The sequence below is a fragment of the Elephantulus edwardii genome, unplaced genomic scaffold (genome assembly GCF_000299155.1).
Source record: "Elephantulus edwardii isolate Elephantulus edwardi_28Jun2011 unplaced genomic scaffold, EleEdw1.0 scaffold00168, whole genome shotgun sequence".
NCBI classification, from domain to species: Eukaryota; Metazoa; Chordata; class Mammalia; order Macroscelidea; family Macroscelididae; genus Elephantulus; species Elephantulus edwardii.
The window spans coordinates 4771223-4778694 of NW_006399918.1; the positions used below are offsets into that span (position 1 = coordinate 4771223).

Below are 7472 nucleotides of genomic sequence, written 5' to 3' on the forward strand. Positions count from 1 at the left end.
GCGCGCGCGCGTGCCTGGCATGCTGTAAGAGAAGCTTTATTCAGTTCATTCAGAAAACAAGGGGAAAATAATTTTCAGTTGCAAATTCACAGATACAAGCTTTGAAGTATAAAGTTTTACATAACAAAAAAATGGGTACTATTGTACAACAATAACTTGCAGACATAAACTAATGATAAACTACAATTTCGCAAAGGAATGTAAACATTTTGCACATTTTCCAATCTTTTCTTTGAGGCAAAGTGCTCTTCTGATGACAAATAAAAACTAGGACCTTTTTTTCTGGCATCCCTATTTCTATTAAAGAACCCACTGTCCTTCCTACAAGTCTATCGCTCTGAGAAAACCCTACTATCTGGCTAGAAGTGTCTATTCATCTCCATGTTTCCTTCCCCAACTCAAATTTCATGTCTCACCTGAATCATTTTAACAGCAGAGTTGCTCTCCCTGTGTCCAATCTCTACCTGGTCATATCTCTATGGACAGACTCAAGCCCTGATCACAGTCTGATGGCTTCATATCAGTGCTCACAACCCTTCACAGGCTCCAGATGCATTTAGACTTTTTTTTTTTTTTAAAAAAAAACATTCAACAGAAGTTTATTGTATATTATTATTGTAGAAGCCCTGAGGGCAATATGATTAAAAGATTCAATCCCATCCCCAAGGAATTTACAGCCTCTATAGACAAACAAAAAATTCCAATCACCTTAGAATTAGGTAACATAACTTTCTACCTATAGTTCTTTTTGGCTCCAATCTGTCTAACTTTATCTGTATCGTTCATGTCCCTACAAGCATTTCTGCTCCCCCAAAGTGTAGGGCTTATTATTGGTACTATAAAAACATTTCTTACCTCTGGGCCCTGGTTTCTGCTTGCAAAGCATCAAGGCCCATCATCAAAATCCCAGTAGCTGTTGATGATCTACCCTCAGCCAGTTCTAACAGCAAGACAGTTACTCTGTCCTAGCTCTTCTAGTAGAGAAAGTCATCTATGCTGCTCTTTGCTCTGGGCTCAGTTGTCTCTTTTTAAGAAATGTGTTATATGGTACACCAATGCTCACAGCAGCATTATTCACCACTGCAAGATCATGGGAATAGCCCAAATTCCCAGCCACAAGCGAATGCATTGAGAAATTATGGTACACTCACACAATGGAATACTACGCAGCATGCAGGAGCAATGATTTTGTAAATTATTACCTAACTTGGGAGGGTCAGGAGAGCATTATGCTGAGTGAACTAACTCAGTCCCACAAGGACAGAAACTGTTTAAGACCATTATTGTAGAAACAGAACAATAACTAGTAAAACGTGTATGAGAGTCCGGGGGGAGAGGAGGGTAGGAGCAGAGGGGTGTGGATGGGTAGGGAGTAATCAAAGAGTAGCATGATCTGATGGGTAGAGGGAGGGGTGAGTAAAGAAAATGGGAAAGACCCAATGTGAAAAACAATGTATAAGAATTTTGTAAGTAAAACAGTATAAAATAAAAATTTCATTTAAAAAAAAAGTGTTATAAATGGTGCTGGCAAAGCTGTGGATCCATCTGATAAAAAAAATGAAACAAGTTCCACACTTCACACTATATACAAAAGCTAACTCAGGATGGATCAAAGATGTAACACCCAAAACTGTAAAAATCATCAGAGAGTCTTATACAGTATTTGTCCTTATGGGACTGAGTTAGTTCACTTAGCATAATGCTCTTCAGTCCCTCCCAAGTTAAGTAGTGATTTATAAAATCATTGCTCCTGCATGCTGCATTGTATGAATGTACCACAATTTCTCAATCCATTCTATTGTGGTTGGATATTTGGGCTGTTTCCATGTTCTTACAATGGTGAGTAACACTGCTATGAACAATGGTGTACAAGTCTCTGTTTGTGCCTCAGTCTCATTTTCTCAGGGTCTATTCCAAGCAGTGTATGAATAGCTGGGTCGTACTATTTTACAATCTCACCAACAATACTGTATAAGACCATTAATGTAAGGGGAGCTCTGGTGGCCTAGTGGCAAGGAGCTGCAACTACAATCCCAGAGGTGCACGGTTCGAATCCACCAGATGCTCTGCTGGGAAAGGAGGGACAATCTCCTCCTGTACCAGTCAAATCTGATTTGACGGTACACGCACACAAAAATAATAATAAAATTAAAAAAAAAAAGACCATTAATGTAGACCATGTATGAGGATCCAAGGGAGAGAGGGGGAAGCAGAGGAGGGAGAATGGGTGGGGAGAGGAGGAGTTTAATTATAGGGTCACAAAATTTGATGGGTTGAGGGAGGGGTGGGTAAAGGAAATAGGAAAGATCTGGTATGAAAAACAATGGCTATGAACTTTGTAAGTATAAAATAAAAATTTTATTTAAAAATAAGCATCAAAGGAAAAAAAAGAGAAGTACGCTTAGGGGTTCAAATTTATGGTATAAGTGGGCTATCATCATAACAAAAACTGCACAAACAGCAGAAGATAAACTAGACAAATGGGAGTTTCTAAAAGTTAATTCTTCTGTATACCAGAAGAGTTCTCCAAAAGAGAGAAAAGAAAAATCTACAGACTAGACAAACTATTTGGCAAGGTCATGCTGATAAGGGACTTATCTCTGAAATGTACAGAAAATGTCAACATATATGCAAAAGAGAACTCAATTAAAAAATGGGTAGAGGACATAAAGACACAAAGGAAAAAAATCAGATGGCCAATACACACATGAAGACATGCTTATGGTCATTATCCCTTCTTGTTGTTGTTGTTGTTGTTGTTGTTGTTGTTACGGGCCAGTTAACTCGGAGGTAACTTATAGTTGATCCTCCAGCAGGTTATCAGAGGCTGTAAATTGCACAGGAGATAGTCCAACATTCAGCTGATATGTGGCTGGTGAGGTAGAACCACATGCCTTTGGGTTTGCAATACAATTCTTTACCACTAGGTCCTCTGAGCGTCCATATCCATAATTATCATTGTTATGTGCTGTCAAGTTGACTGTGACTCCTTCCAGCCCTATGCACAATAGCTTTGAAGCCTGCTCTATCCTGAGCTAATCTCACCCCAACACACCTACACCCATTATCCCAGTTACTGTGTCAATCTAGAGTCTTCCTCTCCTGTGCTGTCCCTCCACCCTTCCATACATGATATCCCTCTCCAGGAAATGGTCTTTCCTGGTAACATGCCCAAAGTATATGAGATGGAGCTTCAAAATCTTCGCTTCCACGGAGTAACTTTCACACTTTCCAGGACACATTTGTTTGTTTTTGTGGCAGTCTATGATATGTTCGATACTCTTCTCCAGCACCACAACTCAAAAGCATCAATTCTTCTTCTGTCATCCCTAGTCATTGTCCAGCTCTCTGATGCATAGCAAGCAATTGAGAAGACTGGATCAGGCGCATCTTAGTCTTTGGAATAACATCGTGCTCTTTCATACTCTAGAAATGTCCCTGACGGTATATTTCCCCAATGCAGTTCATCTTTTTATTTCCTGACTTCTGGTGCCAAGATTGTTGATTGTGGAACTGAGCAAGCTGAAACTGTTAACAATCTCAATCTCTTCTCCATCTATCATGATGCTGCCAATTGTCCCAATGCTGAAAATTTCTGTTTTCATGATGTTGATCTCCAATTCATATTGAAGACTACAGCCCTTGACTTTCTGCAGCAAATGTTTTATGTCGTTCTCAGTTTTGGCAAGCAAGATTGTGTCATCTGTATAACAGCAGGTTGTTGATCAGTCTTCCTCCAATCCTGATACCATGTTCCTTTTCATAAAGTCCAGCCTCCTGAATGTCTGCTGATGCACTCCTTTCTTTATTTTAAACCATGCACTGTTCCCTTGCTCTGCTCTGATGACTGCTTCCTGGTTCAAGTATTCACATGAGCACCATCAGGTGTCCAGGGATTCCCATTCTTCGCAAGGTTAACCACAATTTGTTGTGATCCACACAGTGGAATGCCTTTGCATAGTCAATGAAATACATCAAGACAATAATGAGATATCATTTTACCCTAGCAACAGTAGCAAAGTTCAATAAGCAAGGAAATAGCAAATGCTGGTGAAAGTATTGAAACTCATAGTCTGGTGATAAAATGGTTATAAAATAGTGTAATTACTCTGGAAAAAGTATGGCAACTCCTTAAAAAAACTGGAAATGCCATTTGACCCAGCAAACCCAGTACTAGGTATGTATTTCAAGAAATAAGAGCTGAGACATGAACAGATGTACGCAAACCCAAAATATGCAGCATTATTTACAATAGTTAAAAGGTAGAAGCACCCTAAGCGGCCATCAACGGATGAACGGATAAATAAACTACAGTGCATACATACAATTGATTGCTATGCAAAGTTAAATAATAACAAAGAAGTCACAAAATATTATGCTGAGTGAAGTAAGTCAATCACAAGAGGATAAATATTGTACATATTCACGAGTAAAAAAAGTTACTGAGATGTTTACACATGGAAAGAGACATTCTTTAATGGTTACTAGAGATGGCAGGAGAAGGAAAATCTGTAATTAGATAACAGACACATAATAAGTAAAGGTAAAGACTACATAAAATAAGGATCAGGGAGCATAATAAAAGGAAGCTACAGAGTGGAGAACAAGAATTATAGATAGCAAAGGTAAATACTATTACAGTAATTTTAACTTGTATGAAATCCACAGCTTTAGTGAAGAAATTGTACAAAGTATATGTTTCAAAGTACAATTTGTGAGAAACACAAATATTTACATATTTGTAAAGATCCAGGAGTGACCACAGAATTGATTAAATAAGAGATGAAAAGATAAATATTCTTTCCATGCCTGGGCTGCAACCAGGCCAGGGCCCTCACCATGCCCGGTGGCCGCGTCCTCGCCGTCCGGGAAGGCTACAGTAATTATTTTTATATGCTCTCTGGTCCCAAGACTATAGCCAGAAATACAAAAGGCACCAAGAACAATCTGGAGGTTGCAAAGGACTTATTTAAAGTTATTTTCAAGTCTGACTGACAGCTCTGACATTTAGAAATAAATTTTAAAAGTATAACTTTCAAAAACTAATTGACATCAGGCCAGAGCTCACTCCTAGCTGACCCTCCACTGAGTTTTCTGAAGCTGTAACTCTCACGAGAGGAGACTGTCCATTTTTCTCCAGGGGAACCACTGGCGGATTCAAACTGCCAGAGAGGTGCCACTTTTAGATTCAGCAGCGCAATCCCCTAGGGACTGCCTAAGTATTTGAAATTACATTTTTAAATGCAAATGCTATTACACATACAACCCTGAATTATCTATATTAACAAATATTAACCTACATAAGCAGACAAGTAAGACAAACAGACACTGGCATGTCAAAGGACCCACACCCATGATTTTACATACAGAGATCTGGTAGATAGTTTCCACAAACCTATTTGTAGGTTGTTGTTAAGTGCCATGGAGTCGTAGATGACTCAAAGCAACCCTATGAACAAAAGACCTGGACACTTGTCTAACTTTCATCCTTTCTCCAGGTTCATAGGTTTCTGGAGGCCAGCTATTTCGGAAGTGGATGCCACTCCTGCTTCCAAGCTTGTTTTAATCGGAGAGCTATTCAAGCATAGAGAATTTAACTAATTCTTCCAGGGCATACAGTTCAAAAGCAGGGAAATATTGACTCAAACTCAGTGTAAATCAGTCCATACTCATGCTTTCCTCTCTGGAAGTTCCATGTGGACATCATTGCATAGTAAGTTTGTATGGTCATTTCCAATTCTCATTCCCTATTTGTAGGTGCTGCAACTATATTCATGCATTTAGAAGAGCCAACAGGGACAAAATACATAGATTCCTTAAGTATCATCAAATATTAGAAGGAGTGAGTAAATGGTCATATGGCCTCAGTCTTGCATAGTCTGGCATATGTTAGGTGCCATCACATCAAGTGCTACTCATAGCTACTCTATGAACAACAGACTTGAACTCTACCTATCCTGCACCATCCTCGTCATCTCTGACATACTTGAGCCCATTGCCACAGTCATTGTGACAATTCATCTCGTTAAAGTCTTCCTCACTTAGGCTGACCCTCCACCTTTCCAAGCATGATGTCCCTTTCCAAGGCCTGGGCCTTCCTAACAATGGAGTCTTAGTCTTAGGAGACATCAAAGTCAGTTGGTGTAACACAGCCCAAAAGGGCAATGTGGCGTTTCAGTGATGTGCCCTGGCCTTGCCCTGGGGGAGGAGACCCAGAGGCTATGGCTGCAGCCTTAGTGGCTAGGGGACCTCCCTTGGAGGAACAGGGAGCTCTGAGGAGGTACTTGAGGGTCCAGCAGGTCCGCTGGCACCCTGACCGCTTCCTGCAGCGATTCCGGAGTCAGATTGAGACCTGGGAGCTGGGCCGTGTGATGGGAGCCGTAACAGCCCTTTCTCAGGCCCTGAATCATCATGCCGAGGCACTAAAGTGACACCTTGGACAGCCCAAGAAACTGAAGGTGGAAGCCTTAGAGGTGGGGGAGAAGATAAGGTCTGGGATAGGCTTGGCAACAATGAGGCAGATACTACACAGCAGAATATGAGGAGGGAGTGAAGGGAGCACAGGTGGAGGGGATGCGGGCCACCATCATTGCTCCTTGGCTCTATCATTTCCTAATAAGACCTACTTCCACATCTCAAAAAAAAAAAAAAGGGCAATGTTCCACATCCTGCTTTGGCCAGTAGTGACTGGGGTCTTCAAAGCTCTCCTGAGTTCACCCAAGATGCAATTAACTATCAGTGTATTTGTATAGAGCAAAGAAGAGTGAAGAAACTCAAAGCTTCATGGAAACAACTAGTCTAATGGACCTCAAGAACCTCAATCTCTATGACTCTGGAACCAGAAGTACTAAATGCCCTGCTATCACTACTGACCACTTTGAAAGGGATCCCAGTACAGGGTCCTGGGTAGACTGGGAGGCAAATATGGAACAAAAGTAAAAATCTTCAAAATCATCAGCCTTACTGACACAGAATCCCCAAGACTATGGCACTTAATCAACATCTGAGCATGCAACTCCGCTCACCCCTGTGGTTCAACTTAGAGCCAGACAACAGACAGACTCATAAGGTGAATAATAACAGCAGGGAAGTAAAAAGTCTTTGTTGTTGTTGTTGTTGTTATGTGCCGTCGAATTGCTTGCGACTCATAGCAACCCTATGTACAACAGCCTTAAACTCTGCTCTGTCCTGTGCCAATCTCATTGACTCCGACACACTCATCCCAATTGCCCCAGTCACCGAATCAATCTATCTCCCAGAGGGCCTTCTCCGCCTGCACCTGCCCCCCACCCTCCCAAGCATGATGTCCTTCTCCAAGGACCAGTCTCTCCTTATGAAATCTCAGAATCCTTGCCTCCAAGGAGCAGCCCGGTTTAACCCTCTCCAGGATGAATCTGTTTGTTCACTTGGCAGTCCATGGCACCCTCAGCACTCTTCTCCAACACCAAAGCTCAAAGCATCAATTCTCCTTC

The 7472-nt window shown here is 41.2% G+C and overlaps 1 protein-coding gene across 2 annotated transcripts in view; it reads right to left on the reverse strand.

Moving 5' to 3' along the window:
• IGSF9 (immunoglobulin superfamily, member 9) overlaps positions 1 to 7472 on the reverse strand; it is a 30947-nt gene that overhangs the window by 6327 nt on the left and 17148 nt on the right. The window lies entirely within an intron of this gene.